This window comes from Bactrocera dorsalis, chromosome 2, assembly GCF_023373825.1.
Source record: "Bactrocera dorsalis isolate Fly_Bdor chromosome 2, ASM2337382v1, whole genome shotgun sequence".
Lineage (NCBI taxonomy): Eukaryota > Metazoa > Arthropoda > Insecta > Diptera > Tephritidae > Bactrocera > Bactrocera dorsalis.
Genome location: NC_064304.1, coordinates 13,121,339 through 13,140,084, shown reverse-complemented (window position 1 = coordinate 13,140,084; position 18,746 = coordinate 13,121,339). Strand labels below are relative to the sequence as shown.

General features: G+C 33.4%; 1 protein-coding gene across 7 annotated transcripts in view; it reads left to right on the top strand.

Moving 5' to 3' along the window:
- Positions 1-18,746, top strand: part of LOC105230472 (cadherin-99C) — a 575,298-nt gene that overhangs the window by 449,053 nt on the left and 107,499 nt on the right. The window contains exons 1-2 of one of the 7 annotated variants that reach the window (XM_049448684.1): positions 82-715; positions 7,992-8,354. The exons of the other annotated variants lie outside the window; for them this stretch is intronic. The gene's annotated coding sequence lies outside the window, so the exon portion shown is untranslated. Of the gene's footprint in view, positions 1-81; positions 716-7,991; positions 8,355-18,746 lie in introns of those variants that run through there. 7 annotated transcript variants of the gene reach the window in all.

Sequence of the window (18,746 nt, the reverse complement as noted above, 5' to 3'; positions counted from 1 at the left end):
CGTATGTGCTGTTTGCCATTATTCCAATGCCATTACATTCCGCCGACTTTTCAGGTGTTGTATGTACGCCAGCTCGGTCTGCACTTGTCTCTCGGTGTCGACACGATTCAGTGTTGAACGAACTTTTGCTGTGTCCAGTCAACGTGAATCGCGAGTGCTGCCTACCGTGTAAACGCCGTGTATTAAACTGAAAACAAAAACAAACACATTGAGGGAACTCAGTGAGGATTGTACTTACATACACTCGCAGCTTTGTCGTCGTGTCGTGTTTATCCGGAGCCTACGTTACTCGCTTGAGCTTAGTGTTGTTTGTGTATTTGCTCGCCTGTCTGTTCGCTTGAGTCAGGTCTGCAGCAGTGAAGTGAAAACAAGTTTTGCGCCCCAACTTCAACGCGTCCGCCTAGTTGGTAGGTGTTTTGGACTATCGTCGTTGTTGCCTTTATTATTGTTGTTGTTCGCTGATTGAACACAGCTCGGTTTACCTGCGCCTACTGACTGGCGCGCTCTGCGCTCGGAGTATGTAATTCGCTCGTTCGTTGCTAGTTCTCTTGCTGCTCTAAATTCGCCAGTGCATTCGCGTTTGTACATTTTTTTTTTGTTTTTTTGTGTTGTTGCCGTTATTGCTGCTAACTTGCAATCTGAGCCTTTTCGGTTCGGCTGCTGTTGTTGTTGCTGCTGCCGCTGCTACAGCTGAGTTTTGTGTTTTGTTCAACAGGTGAATTCAATTGAATGGAAATATGTCGCTTTAGCTTAGTTGGCGGGCCGTAAAATATGCCTATTCTTAAGCAAATTAATGTGTGTTGTGCTTGTGTGGGTGTGCATGTGTTTGTTGGTGCGAAAAGTAATAGGATTAAAGCACTTGGTAATCTGAGTAGTGTTTTGGAAATAATTGTCAACTTGCTCGTGACAATTTTCGTTTGCGAACAAAAGTGAAAAGGGTTCAAAGCAATTGTGTGAGAATATAAAAAGTGATGACAAGAATAAAAAATAATACATAAAAAAACAACATATGCACAAAAATTTTAATCCGCGGAGAGAGTTTCACATTTAAAGTATGAGATCAGAGGGTACAAAAGAATTATATGTTTATAATATAACAAAAAAACAGTTACGGCGAAAATCATTTTTTAAGTTCAAGCATAAATTAAAAATTAGTGAAGTAATTTAAAGTGTCGAAATTGATGGAAAAAACTAAAATTTTGTTTTTTTACCTTATTAATAAAGAAATGATCGAGAAATGTGTTTTGTGATATAAAATAAATTTTTTTTAAGAAATATAAAATCAAAATAAAACTGTTTTACAAAATAAAAAACAAAAAAGATTTACGTGTCGACTTGTCTCTATGATTGGTCAACTCATTACCATTCATATAACTGTTCACTTTTAATGTCTAAAACGTGTGTGTATTGTAAGAATGCTTAGCCTTTAGAAATATGCAAACTCAACGCAGATACTATAACAGCGTATCTCCAGATTGAGTAGTGTTTAAAAATACTAAATACTGTTGTTTTTCAAAGGTGTTAGAAATATAACCGTTTCAAAGATATGATATACAATACAGAGCTTTATGAATATAAAAGTATAAAGTGATTACAAATTATGCAAAAACGACAATTTCGGATATATGCAAAGAATAATTATTTTACGATAAAACCACGTAATTTGGGTGTTTTTATAATGTGTGATTATTTAAAGTATTTCTATAAACCAAATAGAAGAAATTCTACTTAAATAAAAAATTTCCAACGATAGTTCAGTTAAAACATTCACAATATTATATAAAAAAAATGAAGTTAATACAAATTTTGTAAAAACTATAATTTTAACTTCTAAGTAAATATGAATTATTTTTATGTGTCTTATACTTAAAATGATTTTCTCAAACAAAAAAAATTAGTGCTGTACCCCAATAACTTTGAGTAAAAAAAATAAATTAATGAAGTTAAAAGAAATTAAAAATTAAATATATTTGCAAAAAAACTATAAATAAAAAATATAATAAAAATTAATAAAATTAAAAGAAAATAAAAAATAAAAAAACTTGTGTTATAACATACAAAAAATTTTGAATATATGAATAAAAAAATTACAAAATATTAAAATAAAACTACACAAAAAATTGCGTTTTGCATTTATAAAAATATTGACTAACCAATTTTCGTTATGAGCACCAAAAAAATACAAAAACAATTATAAAATATAAATTAAATAATGGTTTGATCCAAACTTACGACTTCTGGTGCCCACAAAAGGTTTTGTGATTCTGAAAAATATTTTTTAAATATTTTCGTAATGATTTGAACATAAATTCCTAATCGATAGGTAGATAATATAATTAAATTATAATCAATGAAATAAAAAAAACTTTAGTGGAATTCAAAAAAAAATATGATCGGAGTGTAAACTGGGCAAAAGTGTTATTATTCAGAATATTTCCATACTTATAGAATTATGTGGAAGTGAATTTCAACAAATGGGTTTCAATATGTGCATACCAATTCAGAATTAAAAATAAAAAATCTTCGTTTTACCAATTTTAATTTTTTTTTACTCCAAAAGAAATAAAATTTTAAATAATTCTCGTTAGTAGCTAAAGTGAATATTTTGCTGCAAATGTCAAATATTTCTACTTATTAAATACAAAAAGTGGAGTTTTTGGTAAACGGAAAACTTATAACGGGTGATTTTTTTGAGGCAGATCACGTGGGATTTCAGACATGGTGTCAAAGAGAAAGATGCTCAGTATGCTTTGACATTTCATCATGAATAGACTTACTAACGAGCAACGCTTGCAAATCATTGAATTTTATTACCAAAATCAGTGTTCGGTTCGAAATGTGTTTATCGACAAATTTTGTTCAGCGATGAGGCTCATTTCTGGTTGAATGGCTACGTAAATAAGCAAAATTGCCGCATTTGGGGTGAAGAGCAACCAGAAGCCGTTCAAGAACTGCCCATGCATCCCGAAAAATGCACTGTTTGGTGTGGTTTGTACGCTGGTGGAATCATTGGACCGTATTTTTTCAAAGATGCTGTTGGACGCAACGTTACGGTGAATGGCGATCGCTATCGTTCGATGCTAACAAACTTTTTGTTGCCAAAAATGGAAGAACTGAACTTGGTTGACATGTGGTTTCAACAAGATGGCGCTACATGCCACACAGCTCGCGATTCTATGGCCATTTTGAGGGAAAACTTCGGACAACAATTCATCTCAAGAAATGGACCCGTAAGTTGGCCACCAAGATCATGCGATTTAACGCCTTTAGACTATTTTTTGTGGGGCTACGTCAAGTCTAAAGTCTACAGAAATAAGCCAGCAACTATTCCAGCTTTGGAAGACAACATTTCCGAAGAAATTCGGGCTATTCCGGCCGAAATGCTCGAAAAAGTTGCCCAAAATTGGACTTTCCGAATGGACCACCTAAGACGCAGCCGCGGCCAACATTTAAATGAAATTATCTTCAAAAAGTAAATGTCATGAACCAATCTAACGTTTCAAATAAAGAACCGATGAGATTTTGCAAATTTTATGCGTTTTTTTTTTTTTTAAAGTTATCAAGCTCTTAAAAAATCACCCTTTATTTAAAATAAATTGAGTTAAAAAAAAGAGTTATTGCATATTGGCGAAAGCAAATATATGTATGTACATATATACATGTCTGTGCGATATCAATCATTTTAATTATGCTTCTTCGATTTCCAGCATAAATAATGTTATAAAAGTCGGGCTTAACTTCAAAAAAAAAAATTATAAATAAAAAAAACTGAAAATAATTCAATATTTTATTAAAACAAAATCAACTTTTATAAAAGTCGGGCTTACCATGAAACAAATGTAAAATAAGAAACTTAAATTAATAACAATAAAATCAACTTATAAACTGATTTCAAGAAAACAAATTATTGGTTATGAAATTATTTTCTAAGATATAGAATCTATGAATTCTAAAAATAGTGAAATCTCTTGAAGTCTGCTTTCTTAAATCGATAAATCGACTTATTGTGTTCTAATTTCAATCAGGCCAAAAAAAAAAAAACGAGTGAAATAAAAGAATGGTGATTTCATATTCGTTTCATGTTTTTTTAATTCTGACACTTAGCTCTTTTTACCACAATTTCATGAAACTCATTTGCAGTATTACAGTGATCTACAATAATATTCTAAAATGTGCGTAAGGACGATTAATATGCAAATATAAATATTTCAAGCACTTTTAATAAAAATATGTAAAACACAGTTGTGAAAAGGTGCCGGTTGAGAATTAAATGCATTTGGACGTACACTAACTGCATACACACGACCCGTTGCGTTTGGTAAAGCCTTGATTGCAAACAGCAGGTTTAAACTTCGAACATTGTGCGTGAATATTTAGGCAAAAACCTTCATTCCAGTATATGAATTTATTTTTACAGAAAATATAGCTCCTTAAACAAAAGCCAAAAATATTTATTTTAATGCCAAAAGAAAATATTATTCAGTTTTATGTGTAACATTTAAAAAAACGGCTATAGAATGAGGCCCTCTATGTGACTCTCTTTGCCTGTGTGATGACAATACTTATTTTTTCTCTCTAGATGGCCACTTTCTGCATGCCGATGCTACACGCCGCAATGACCCACTTTACTAAAACTGCAAGAAATAAAAAAATCACTGTACAAATGCCTTTCTCTCAACGAAAATAAACCGAATAAATTGCACATTTATCAATAGATTCCAATAAAAAAAACCGTTGCACTATACTAATGAAGTAGCTGCTAACACAACCGCAGTGTTTGAAAGCCCACCAAGAAAACAATAAACAAATAAAATCGGACAGAAAAGCAAAAACCTGCTAAAATCGCAAAAACAAATAAAAAGAATAGCAAGACACCAGACAAAACCTACAACACGTCTACGCAACGCCAGAGTAACGCGCATGCGCAGACAATTTGCACGAGCCAACAGCCAACTAAACGCCGCACGCTAATGACATATGCGGCATGGTGGTCGAGACACTGTCATGGCCACTGGTCGCTGCATGTCGTCGTTCCGTTTGCTTTCTAACTGGATGTGGGCTTGTGGCAGCCAACGCATGGTATTTGCTATGGAAAGTGTGCATACGCGCTTTCTAACGGTACATGCGTGCATTCGTGAAGTGTGCAAAACCAGCGCCTAACCGAAATAATAAAAAAAGACAACAAAATCACTATTGAAATTGTTGCTGAGTCTGTGCAACGGTTGCTTCATCTTGTCTGCACCGACCAACTTGTGAAAACGCAGTCAAGTCTTTGCTATTGTTTATTTTATATTGTTGTTGTCTGGACCACAACCATTGCACTGTATTATCATCTATTTGCAATGTTTTTCTCTCAACCGCCATTTTTGCCGCGCTGCCGGCTGCCGCAATTGTTTATCTGACGTTTTTCCATTTGGCGGCGAAACAGTTGACCTCAATTCCTTCGACTGCCACTTGCTTGCTGCCGCGCCGCCGGTGCTCATGCTGGTTTTGTGCCGTTAACCAACAACCAGCTTCATGCGGTGGCAAAAAGCGTAGCAAGAACAGCTGTGGTTGCACAGATGCCCAGGCGTTGCTATCGGATTTCGTTGCCACAGGCTGCCAAATACATACGTACATATTTTCAAACCCCATAAATAATGCAAAGTTACATTGTCTCAACGCCGCAGCAAAGCTATCTTTGTTGTCTCGTCTCTCTCCACCACCCCCCACTTAACACTGCTGCAGCGCTGTCAATTTGTTGCAGAAGTTACCAGACAACTTTTACTTAACTGCAGTCAATAGTTTGCCAATTTTTATTGCAATTTTATTTTTATTCGTTTTTTTTTTTTGTTTTTAGTTTTGTTGCCTTTTGCTTCATTTCTCATACTCGCGTCAAGCGCTGTCAACAAGTTCGTGGAATTTCTTTTGGATGTTGTAAATTTTGTTATATTCGGCGTTCTCATAGCTTATTTCGATACGGCCACATCGCGTGGGTCTGTGACACATTAATGAGATTCCAATTTTCAGGACAAGTGGAAAATATTGATTTTCATGGAAATCTGGATTTTCGTCTTCACTCTTGCTTGGAGGAAAGTGAAATTTGTTAATATAAATGTGAAATATATTTTTTTTCTTCGTGCCTAAGCAATAACAAGCTTTCGTTAGATATTGTGGCTGTTGTTGCATTAAGTTACACAACTGTGCAAATAGCCAAACCCATTTTCGCGCAAAACGCGGCGCTTATCTCGACTCGTTTTTTCAAATTGTGGTTGCTAAATATTTTTGTGAAAATTATTATGATTTGTTTTGTACAAATGTGCTTTCTGCTGTTCAATACCCAAAGCTCAAAGTTTTGAGAATTAATGTGAAAACATTTTACGGTCGTGCTTAGTGTATTTTTTTGCATTTTTTAACAGTACAAAGTAAATATTTCGATGATAAAGGTTAATTATATTTCGAGTTACACGTGATCCCCGAGATCCCTTAACCAAACAGGTCCTCCATTGCTGTACTGATTCTGACCTTCTCCGTGGAAAAAACGTAAACGATGATTTAGATTAGATTCTAAAACTGAACTCCGTTATTGAATTTCCAGGCAACTCTTGTTTAAATATCTATTGAATAAATACTTAATAACTATTCTTTAACAACATATTCTAATAGTTCTTTATGATGGGAACAATTCTTTCATAAATAGGTTTTAGTAAAGATATTCTGAAAATTTTTGACGAAATCCATGATTTCGAAGTCTACATTTCTACAAATTTAAGTAAACCGATTACCTATTCAAATTATGGTAAAGATATTTTGTCTATTTGGTAGATCAACTAGATCCCATTTTATTATAGTAATCGGTAGTTCGCTTCTAAGCTATTTTAAGATCCGAGATTTCAGTGAAAAGATAAAAAAACGTTGATTATGGCATACAGGCTTAGTGTTATCAGTTCCACTTGGTGATTTTTATAAAGAGGACTGAACTATATTAACTAGCTATATAAGTATTCAATAAGACGTCGAATTAGTGAAAACAAATAATTTTGTTTTTAATTTTTGGTATTTGATACAAGAAACAATATCAAAATGTCTTTAAATAATCCAAAAGTTCTAAAGATTTTTCGAAGCTGCTTTCTTTACACTTAAATAGCAAAAGAAGTTAAGAAACCAAATACTTTTTCCTTTATTTATATAAAACAGTATCAAATTTCAGTATATGGTGAATATATGTATCTATATTAAACTACATAGAATCACAATACAAAACGATAAGAAACATTATAAACACATCGAGTATTCTCAAATCGGTCAATTTTCATATTATATTGACTTAAATAGAAAAAAAAATATGGAAATTACGCTCCCAAAATTGGTGTTCCTATTATCACCATTAATAATTCCTAACTCTATAGCCGAAAATACTCAAATTACAACAAAAAAGAAGAAGAAAGACAAATCATATCTCAAAATTCCATTATGAACCCTTTTCTGCTGTGACAACTGAAATTCTTGAGCACCTTTTATCAAGCAACAGGCGCCAAACACTTCAGTATCATCTATTTTATTAACTACCTTACGTACCTTTAATGTAAGGGACTATGTGGCTATATATGTATATGCATAAAAATACTTACAGGTATTCAAATAATTAATGTGTATATAAAAAACCTGCTGTGCGTGACAAGTGTATTACCAAAGAAGTAACATTTCTATTTATATGTAGATTTATGCACGCATGTTAGTATGTAATGTAAAATAAATGTGACTAAAAAGAAAACTGACAAAAAAGAGATGGTGAAAATGTATGTTTAAAGGAGAATTCTAATGGATATATAGCTTCATATGTGAATCAAAGTGCAACAGTGTGTTTCAACAAGCAAAATGTGCATGTGCGTGTGTATTATTAGACATCTAGACCATTTTCTTGCGACTAAACTTTTGATTTATTTTCTATTAACTTACCTTAAACTAAATTTATTTTTTTCTTATTTATAAATATTTTATATTTCTTTCAGTGCAGGCGCTTCTCTTCAATATAATTACAATAAAATATGTATATGTACGTACGTATACACGTATAAATAAATTAATATAACATAAGCAGAGCTCGTTTGTGAAGTTTAATCAAAATAAATATGCAAATCTCATAAAATAATTAACATCTCTCCTGTCATCCGTCGCGAATGTCTGTTGTACAAATATACCTTCATACAAATGTGAATGCAATAGCATACGTAAATAATATAAATAAATAAATAAGTGTTTGCCAAAGTGTTCAAGTGTGCAAAAAACAACAATCAAACTCACTACAACAACACATGCGTCTTTGATTAAATGAATTAAGTCAGCTACAACTACACTTATATATTTCTTGACTGGTGAGTAGATATTCAATTTTAATGTTGCCAATAATATTAGAATATATGAATATATTCGTATGTGTTTATCGGCTGGTAAAACTTTGTCGGTAGAAAAAAATTTGCAAAAGCGTATATGTATACTTGTATGTGTAAACAAAAACATGTGTAGGAATATTTATTTAGATTCTTGACGCTTTTATGGATTTCATCATTTCCTGTTCTTAGTAAATAGTGAGCGAAGAATATGCAAATTAGGATGCTCAACCGTTTTCAGATAGCACCCACATCAATTATTTAGTAGTTTTGCTGCAAGATTACGTAACTAAATATATCCTAGTACTTTACGTTACAAAACGTTTAAAAATGAAAATGAGATTTTATTATTTCTGTTATTTACCACAAAATTGTTTCGTATAAACTACTTTAATGTGTATAATTAAAAAATATATTAAAGAACTAATTTATTCAGTAAAATCCCGAAATTTCGGGATTTGACAGTTTTGGAATCCCGAAAATTTTCGGCATTACATATGAATTTAATAATAAGCTTAATGATTTAATTACATATATTCTATTAAAATACTTTAATATTTGAAATTATAGCTTCGGGATCCCGAAAATTTTCGGGATCAGACATAGGTCACATAATGCAAGAATTAGGAATTTAAATATAACTCAAAGGCATCATTGTTTTAAAATGAATTTAAATTTGCTTTCTGTATTAAAGTCTGGTAATTTCAGAATTTCGGGATTTTGAATAGACAGTTTCGGGATCCCGAAAACTTTGGGGATTATATGTATATGAATATTTTATAAAACAATTACCAATTTGATTTCTTGAATATAAAAATGAATAGTATTATGTACATATAAATAGAAGAACCCTAAATGTAGTCAACAAAAGATGTCGATAATAATGGTCTAGCGAAGCCGTGCACCTATGTAACATTTCATTTTTTTTTAATTTTGAGATTATAATTTATTGCATTTAATAGCATACAATTTTGGAAAACAATGTCAAGATTTTACGTAAAGAGATGCGTGTGGGATTCAATTATAATACCGCTCAGCTGACAAACAGCTGATGACGAATTTATTAATTCCAAAATTCGCAAACAAAACCGAATTTAATTAGCTCCTTATAATAAAACGAAAATAAAATAATTATAAATTCAATAAAGATGAGCGCGAAATAGAAGTAGCAAGCAGAGAACTGAAAAACAATGTCACTAAATTGAATGCCGTCAAAAGAGCACGCGCATCACGTCACAACTGTGTCGCTTATTTCCTAGACTCAGTCAATGCGATCGCCAGAGGATGTTAATAGTGCTTGCCAAAATGCTCATCAAAATCGCGTCATTTGCGAATTTTGCATATCTTGATAATTTTCTGATTTTGATTTTAACTTTTTTTTTGATTTCCATTGATTTTTCTTAATTCGAAAATCGCCTTAAGAGGCCAGATTGATAAATAGATATCACAAAATGGAGATTTTTTTGGTTTTTTGTATACTAATGTTAATGATGACTTGTATTGGCCTTCAGAATTTCGTATATGCAATACTTTATCTGGTAACAAATTTATTTAAATTGAGAAAATTTAACAAAAACGCAAATTAGTTATTGTTGTTGTACAACATTAGCGTTAGGTGTTCAAATTATATTTACAAACTTGTTTTCTGCGCCACAAACTAGCTGGTTCACAAGCGACGGCTGCGTCAAGTGCTTACGTGCGCAAGCTGTGCGAAGATGAGCAATAAGTTGACGTTTTTGAGTTTTGTGATTTTTTTGTATTTTTCTACTCTACTTTGTTTTGTTATTGTTTTATTTCTTGTTATATATTTTATTCAAAATTAATTTAAATTTGTACTGTGGCGCCTTTTCAATCGTTAAATGCTTTAAGTAGTCTCTATTAGGCGTTAAATTGTGCCACTTAGCTATGGTTTCGCCCACAAAATATTTCTTAGACATATGGTTTATACTAATGGTGCCTACTTTTACACTTAAATAAACTTGTTTTAAATACAACTTAGATCATTTTGAAGACGCTAATCTCTCTATTTGGAGATGTTCAGTGTAGAAGTTGGTGGATAGGGTGGGTTAACTGGGCTGAATTCTAAACACAGTTGTCCCAAGACAAAGTAAAAATTTGTAGACAAAAGTTTTGAATATAAAAGTACAAGGAACAAAATCCGGAAGCCTTAAATTAAATTTCACGCTTTCTTTTTTCAAATTTTGACAAAATTTTTATAATAATTTGTAGCTTTACCTCTACACAGCCAACCATATGTAAGCTATAATAAAGAACAATTAGCAACTTACTCATCGGTGGCGTCGGTGGCGGTAAAAATAATTCCATGAAATCATTCAAAAGTGAAACTTTCATTTTTTATTTATCTTTTTTTTTTGGTATTTTCGTTTCTGTTGTGTTTGTTCTCATTTGCTCCTTCACTCACTTTCAGCTTTCGAAATGACTGCTTTTCACGTTCAGTGCAGCCAGGTAGTTGGTTTGGCGGTCACTCCGTCATTATAAGTAATAAGCGGCCACTTAAAATTCATTGTGTATCATTACTGCTGATCTCTTTCATATCTCTATATATAAGCGTATGTGAAAGTGTTATTGTGTGTGTACTTGAAAAGGAACTGGCTGAACGCACCATTGTGCAACAGTTTCTCCGTTTTTAGGTACTTTATTTTTCTTATTTTTGTTTTGTGCCACACATTGAGTGCTTTCAGTTGCTTGATTCTATCATCTTTTCAAAATATTTGATGTGTTTCCGACCAGACTTGTTAGAAGAAGAGCGTTATCTCTACTGCTTATCTACGAAAATTAAATTGACGGTATTTGTATAAAAACAAAACAATAACATAATATAAAAATGAATTTACTATAATTTTTATAATAATATATAAAAAGTTTAAAAATATGAAACCGTAGAAACTAAAAATTTTTTCAACATATTAAACTTAAATTTGACTTGGTTAATCAATATTGAGCACCACAAGCAGAAAGGATTTTTAATCGACTTCCTTTAGGTATGTAAAATTATAAAAAAAAGCTATGGAAAATCATTATTTTCTCACATTTCTTTAACTATTTCCGTTTCTTGTGAACTCATTCAAATCACTTCACCGGAACTTCTTCGGGTTAACATCTTCATTCCTCCAACTCAAACACGGCAAGTTCGTGTCTTAAGTCTTTTATATTCTCCCAATTTTCGCGTGACTAATCTCAATAACGCTTTGTATAAATTATACCCGTTCCCAGGGAGAAGAACATATATTTTTACAAATTATATTCATTTTATCGCGACTACTTAGCAAACGTTGCCTTAGCATTAATTTTTTGCCGCTTTCAACAGCTGCCCGCGTGATTTTTATATCATTTTTTAAGTCTGTACGCAGCAAAATAGTTAATAAGATATACAATTTATTATATAAAGGGTGATTTTTTAAGAGCTTGATAACTTTTTTAAAAAAAAACGCATAAAATTTGCAAAATCTCATCGGTTCTTTATTTGAAACGTTAGATTGGTTCATGACATTTACTTTTTGAAGATAATTTCATTTAAATGTTGACCGCGGCTGCGTCTTAGGTGGTCCATTCGGAAAGTCCAATTTTGGGCAACTTTTTCGAGCATTTCGGCCGGAATAGCCCGAATTTCTTCGGAAATGTTGTCTTCCAAAGCTGGAATAGTTGCTGGCTTATTTCTGTAGACTTTAGACTTGACGTAGCCCCACAAAAAATAGTCTAAAGGCGTTAAATCGCATGATCTTGGTGGCCAACTTACGGGTCCATTTCTTGAGATGAATTGTTGTCCGAAGTTTTCCCTCAAAATGGCCATAGAATCGCGAGCTGTGTGGCATGTAGCGCCATCTTGTTGAAACCACATGTCAACCAAGTTCAGTTCTTCCATTTTTGGCAACAAAAAGTTTGTTAGCATCGAACGATAGCGATCGCCATTCACCGTAACGTTGCGTCCAACAGCATCTTTGAAAAAATACGGTCCAATGATTCCACCAGCGTACAAACCACACCAAACAGTGCATTTTTCGGGATGCATGGGCAGTTCTTGAACGGCTTCTGGTTGCTCTTCACCCCAAATGCGGCAATTTTGCTTATTTACGTAGCCATTCAACCAGAAATGAGCCTCATCGCTGAACAAAATTTGTCGATAAAAAAGCGGATTTTCTGCCAACTTTTCTAGGGCCCATTCACTGAAAATTCGACGTTGTGGCAGATCGTTCGGCTTCAGTTCTTGCACGAGCTGTATTTTATACGGTTTTACACCAAGATCTTTGCGTAAAATCTTCCATGTGGTCGAATAACACAAACCCAATTGCTGCGAACGGCGACGAATCGACATTTCACGGTCTTCAGCCACACTCTCAGAAACAGACGCAATATTCTCTTCTGTACGCACTGTACGCATTCGTGTGGTTGGTTTAATGTCCAATAAAGTAAACTGAGTGCGAAACTTGGTCACAATCGCATTAATTGTTTGCTCACTTGGTCGATTATGTAGACCATAAATCGGACGTAAAGCGCGAAACACATTTCGAACCGAACACTGATTTTGGTAATAAAATTCAATGATTTGCAAGCGTTGCTCGTTAGTAAGTCTATTCATGATGAAATGTCAAAGCATACTGAGCATCTTTCTCTTTGACACCATGTCTGAAATCCCACGTGATCTGTCAAATACTAATGTATGAAAATCCTAACCTCAAAAAAATCACCCGTTATAAACGAGTATGCAATTAAAAACAGAATCTCTGGATGCGCTATACATGTTTCGTAGAATTTTTGAAAAATAAATGTTTTAATTAAGCTTGCACAGAGCGCGCCAATCAATATTTTACAATTAGGCAAGTAGTTGCGCCACTCGAACATATCTAATTGCTTCACTGTTTCGATTAAGAAGCTCGTACAATTGATTAAAGCATATTCATACTAAATATATTAAAACTTCAGAAGGAAAGAAAGGAAAAAATGTAATGAAGTGAATAAAAAATAAATTAAAAACTTTTTAGTGTACTAAGTGGAATATTATGGGTTGAGAAATTATTAATTAACTGCGAAAATGTTCTATGCCATATCTATAACTTTAGATCAGAGCTCGGTTTTTGATTCTTGGAAACCAATATTTTTTTATAAAACTTATTTTAAAAATTGTTCACATTTTCAAAAAATTGCCAACGTTATTAAAAATTTATTTAAAAAATTATTTATATTTCCATCATAATTCGATCGATTGTCCGATATAGTAACATAAAATATTTTTCAAAAATGTTATAGAATAAAAATTCAACTATATGGCAACCCTCTTACATATCAATATCGATCTCATAACATAAAATTTATTTTAAAAAATGCTTCAAATAAAATATACCCTAGTAAAAATATTTAAATATTGTTATATTGAACTTTTTCAAATAAAAATTTTTTTAAGTGATGCCAACCCTGGTCGAAGAAAAATTTTATTAGCATTGTTCAATCCTAGAAGTGCTTACATTGCCTTTTGTTGGTATTACATACGAGGTGTGTTCAAAAAGTATCGCGAATTTTTGTGTTTTTTTTTTCAAAAATTATTTATTTATTTATGAATATCTATTTTGTCCCCTTCAAAGTAATCCCCATGAGATATTATACACTTGTGCCAACGGTTTTTCCAATCTTCGAAGCACTTCAAAAAATTGCGTATAACTTGCAGGTAATATTCCTTATTGACCGTTCTTCCCTGTGGCAAGAACTCATGATGCACCACGCCCCTGCAATCGAAGAAAGCTGTCAGTTACGATTCACGATACTTTTTGAACACACCTCGTACGCCTTTTTTAAACTAACTAAAATTTTAGACGGCAATCCTCTTCAAAAATGAAACCCATTAATGTGATATCAATATTATATACGTAATTTTGTTTATTTTATCCAATTTATTCGTAATAAAAGGCAATCGTATTAAAAAATATTTTGAGCTCTAGGAGGCTTAATATAATATAATTAAATATAATCACTTAAAGTAATTTTTCAAGTCACTACATAATTTCCACAAAAAAACACCACTTTTATTACTCTAAAATAATTATATACCTGAAACTGAACCATTTTTAATTGTGCAACAACAACAAAATACGATACAAAATACTCGTATCTGAAAAACTAAAGCAATCTATCTACTCTTTCTAATTTCTATTCTAATTAGTTAAGTCAACTTTCCTAAACATTGCTCCTCATTAACTGCGGCAATAATAATAAATACTTGACAAGACAATGGCAACTCGCTGACTTGTGGAAAAACGTGGAAACAGCGTAATTGTGGGAAAATTTGAAACAATTCTCCGCTACCGGCAAACATACACCGGCGCTTCACCCAACCGCTTGCATACCACCGCACTCGGTGCTTTAACGCCTAGAAGTATGTTGCGACCATTTTATTTGGTTCAACGCTAACCGGTTGCTTGATCTTTTTGTTCAAGTCCACTTGCCGTTCGCCTAGTCATTAGCCGCGACTAAAATACTAATAAACATTTACTCGTACACATACTTCCACTTTTCAGTCATGTAAATAGTAAATTACAACTATAATTAGGCTGAATTGTTTCCAGTGTTTATTTGTTTGCATTTGATTGTTTACATTTTGCTGTTCTTTATTGGCTGCCATTAGAGTCTAGAATAGCAAGCGCCAGTGTTATTGCTGTGTTTTCACGGGTACTGATTTTTTCATAAAATTTTCTATTGTTTCCTGCGACGACTGCATTATCAAAGCTTCACTTATGATATGCTGTTTGATAAACTGTTAATTGGCTTACTATAAAAAAATATGAATATCAAATCAGATATGTGAAAGTTAGGTTATTGTTATATAGTATGGTTTTGATTTCATAGATATTTTTCTGCTAGCAATAAATGTTCCAGCTTTTTAATAAGTAAACAACTAACACTTCTCAGTTTCTAATATTTTTGTAATTCTGACAATACATACGTACGACAATCAATCACTACTTTTATACATACTTTTTTTTTGCTAGAACAGCATTTAACTAGCACAACTCGTAGCCACAACAAGTGACCATTGCTCGTGACTGGTTTTAAAGTTGTCACCATTGAAATTTCAAGTTTTTTCAACAAGAGATTACTAACATAATATTACAGATATATATCAATCGTTTTCTTTTCTAAATAAAGCAATTATTTCCCTTTTCCCAGATTTCACAATATAACGGGTGATTTTTTTGAGGTTAGGATTTTCATGCATTAGTATTTGACAGATCACGTGGGATTTCAGACATGGTGTCAAAGAGAAAGATGCTCAGTATGCTTTGACATTTCATCATGAATAGACTTACTAACGAGCAACGCTTGCAAATCATTGAATTTTATTACCAAAATCAGTGTTCGGTTCGAAATGTGTTTCGCGCGCGTGTTTTGTTCAGCGATGAGGCTCATTTCTGGTTGAATGCTACGTAAATAAGCAAAATTGCCGCATTTGGGGTGAAGAGCAACCAGAAGCCGTTCAAGAACTGCCCATGCATCCCGAAAAATGCACTGTTTGGTGTGGTTTGTACGCTGGTGGAATCATTGGACCGTATTTTTTCAAAGATGCTGTTGGACGCAACGTTACGGTGAATGGCGATCGCTATCGTTCGATGCTAACAAACTTTTTGTTGCCAAAAATGGAAGAACTGAACTTGGTTGACATGTGGTTTCAACAAGATGGCGCTACATGCCACACAGCTCGCGATTCTATGGCCATTTTGAGGGAAAACTTCGGACAACAATTCATCTCAAGAAATGGACCCGTAAGTTGGCCACCAAGATCATGCGATTTAACGCCTTTAGACTATTTTTTGTGGGGCTACGTCAAGTCTAAAGTCTACAGAAATAAGCCAGCAACTATTCCAGCTTTGGAAGACAACATTTCCGAAGAAATTCGGGCTATTCCGGCCGAAATGCTCGAAAAAGTTGCCCAAAATTGGACTTTCCGAATGGACCACCTAAGACGCAGCCGCGGTCAACATTTAAATGAAATTATCTTCAAAAAGTAAATGTCATGAACCAATCTAACGTTTCAAATAAAGAACCGATGAGATTTTGCAAATTTTATGCGTTTTTTTTTTTTAAAAAAGTTATCAAGCTCTTAAAAAATCACCCTTATATATCATCTCATATATGTATGTTACTGGCGAGGTAGTACGGGGCTCTAAACCCGATTTTTCCAAGAATTTCGCATTTTTTTGTATATATCTCGTAAATGACAGGAGCTATAGAAAAAAAATACATAACAAATTTGTAGGAAATTTTATTTGCTATAAAAAATGTTCAAGGCCAAAATCGCTATCATTGATACTTCTCAAGATATTTAGCTTTTTAAGTAAGGCTGTGTGCAATTTTCATAGAATTTTTAATACATACCATCTATAAAAATTCTTATAGTACATTTGAATACTATATACCAGCACACATTTTGTGTTCCATTTATGGGTTGAAGTTATGAAAAGCTGATTATAACTACTTCCATAAATAAGGACATAAGGTATATAAATGTTATTGCAAAATGTTTAGTAATTTTTTTTGACTTTCATCACCAGTTTTGAAACAAGCCCCATGTAATAAATATTATTTGAGTACTATTTTTAATTCATATTCTGTATTTCTAATTATAATAAGATTATTTATAACTTAGCTGCGCTCGAACTGTCAACGCAAACCCTGCTACCATTATTTAATAAACCGAATGGCGCACTTACTACTTCTTCTATACACCGTTGTTGCTACAAAAAGCCACGAAATGCTGTCCTTTTATTTAATGGTGCATGCGGTGAACTTAACATTTGCTGTTGTTGCACTTCTTCTACACGACTCTGGCTGCCTTTGTCTGTATGTCGCTCACCCGCAACAATTCCAACCACTTTTAATTGACCTTAAAATGTTTCAACATTTTGTGACCACAAAAGGCAAGCCAAACCAAATTGGCATAGAAAAAATGTCGGCGAAGGAAAATAGCTGCGAAGAGAACCGCCAGCGAGCGTAGCTAGTGACAGGTGAGCACGCTGCGCACGGCACTGGGCCATGGCGTCACTTCGTGGCTGCGCATTTTACGACTATTTTTGCTCGCGTCGCTTTGCAGCTGCCACATATATTTTATTGGCTGCACGTTGCAACTTGAATTTAGGTCGCGCGGTTATTTACAAATATCTACGTGTGTATGGGTGGCTTTTTACCGATTTTGGTAATACCGCTCTGAAAGTGTTCATGTGTTGAGTTCACATGCATTGCTATAATAGTTTTTTTGTTCAGTAAAGTTTTATCGATTTGTGCGCACAGGTTCTTGCCTGGGTGCCTGCTTTCGACCATTACGGCGAGTGGGCGCCGCAGCGGCATGTGGCAGTGGCAAGTAGCTTGCCACTTCTGGCCGCTATACATAAATTTTTTGTATATGTATGTATAACTAAAGCGCATTAGTATTAAAGTACTTGGGTGTGGAGTTAAATGAATCCAACTGTTTAATGGCCGCCTTGCCAATTGGCCGTTCGCTGCCAGGAATTCATTTGCATACCCGTTGCGCGCCGAATTGGGGCAAATGCGCTTTAATGCCACTTTATGCATAGGTTAAAAAACACAAACACGGCGACGGAGTTGACTCTGTTCCCAGTAGTCGCTGCAGCTCATTTGCAGTTAGAAGAGGTGCATTATTTTGCATATTCTTACGAAGGCAAGTATTTCCTCTCATTTATGAATACTTCGAATGCTTTGGTAGTCTATAAAAAAAAAGAAATATTAGGGAAGTGCCCGCGTTTAATTGCTTTTTTTTGCATATTTCATTTGCATTTTTTATTTGTTACTATTTAATTTCCATTTTTTCTTACTCGAGGTTGTTACTTGCTGTTGCTTTCGAAGCTGGTAAGATCGAGATTATTTTTACGACTGTAATAAAATGCAGAATAAATAAAATGTCTCTCTGTAATTTATGTTTTATTGACAACCGTCTGTTGTTATAGACCTTTTTTACAAAATAAGTCTATTTTTATAAGGAATTTAATACGAGCGGAATCCGTTTAGGGTCGCTCAATGACATATACGAATTGTGGGAAAAACATTTCTAGTCATGATGAGATGTTACATAATGCCTATATGTGCATTGAGTGCATGAAGACAGAAAATTTCTTAAAATAAAACATGATTTAAGGCAGCATTAAATAGAAATTAAAGTCTTCGAAATAGAAGTAGAATATTCTCGTATTGAAATAAGAAAAATGTTGCTTACTTCGAGTCAATTGCACAAGCTTATGTTGGTAATTAAAATAAAACATAAATAACTTTGACTTATTTAGTGAATGCTTCGAAAGCTGATATTTAACAAGGAAGAAACGGATTTTACTGCAGTTGGGGTATCAAAGAAAAACGAAA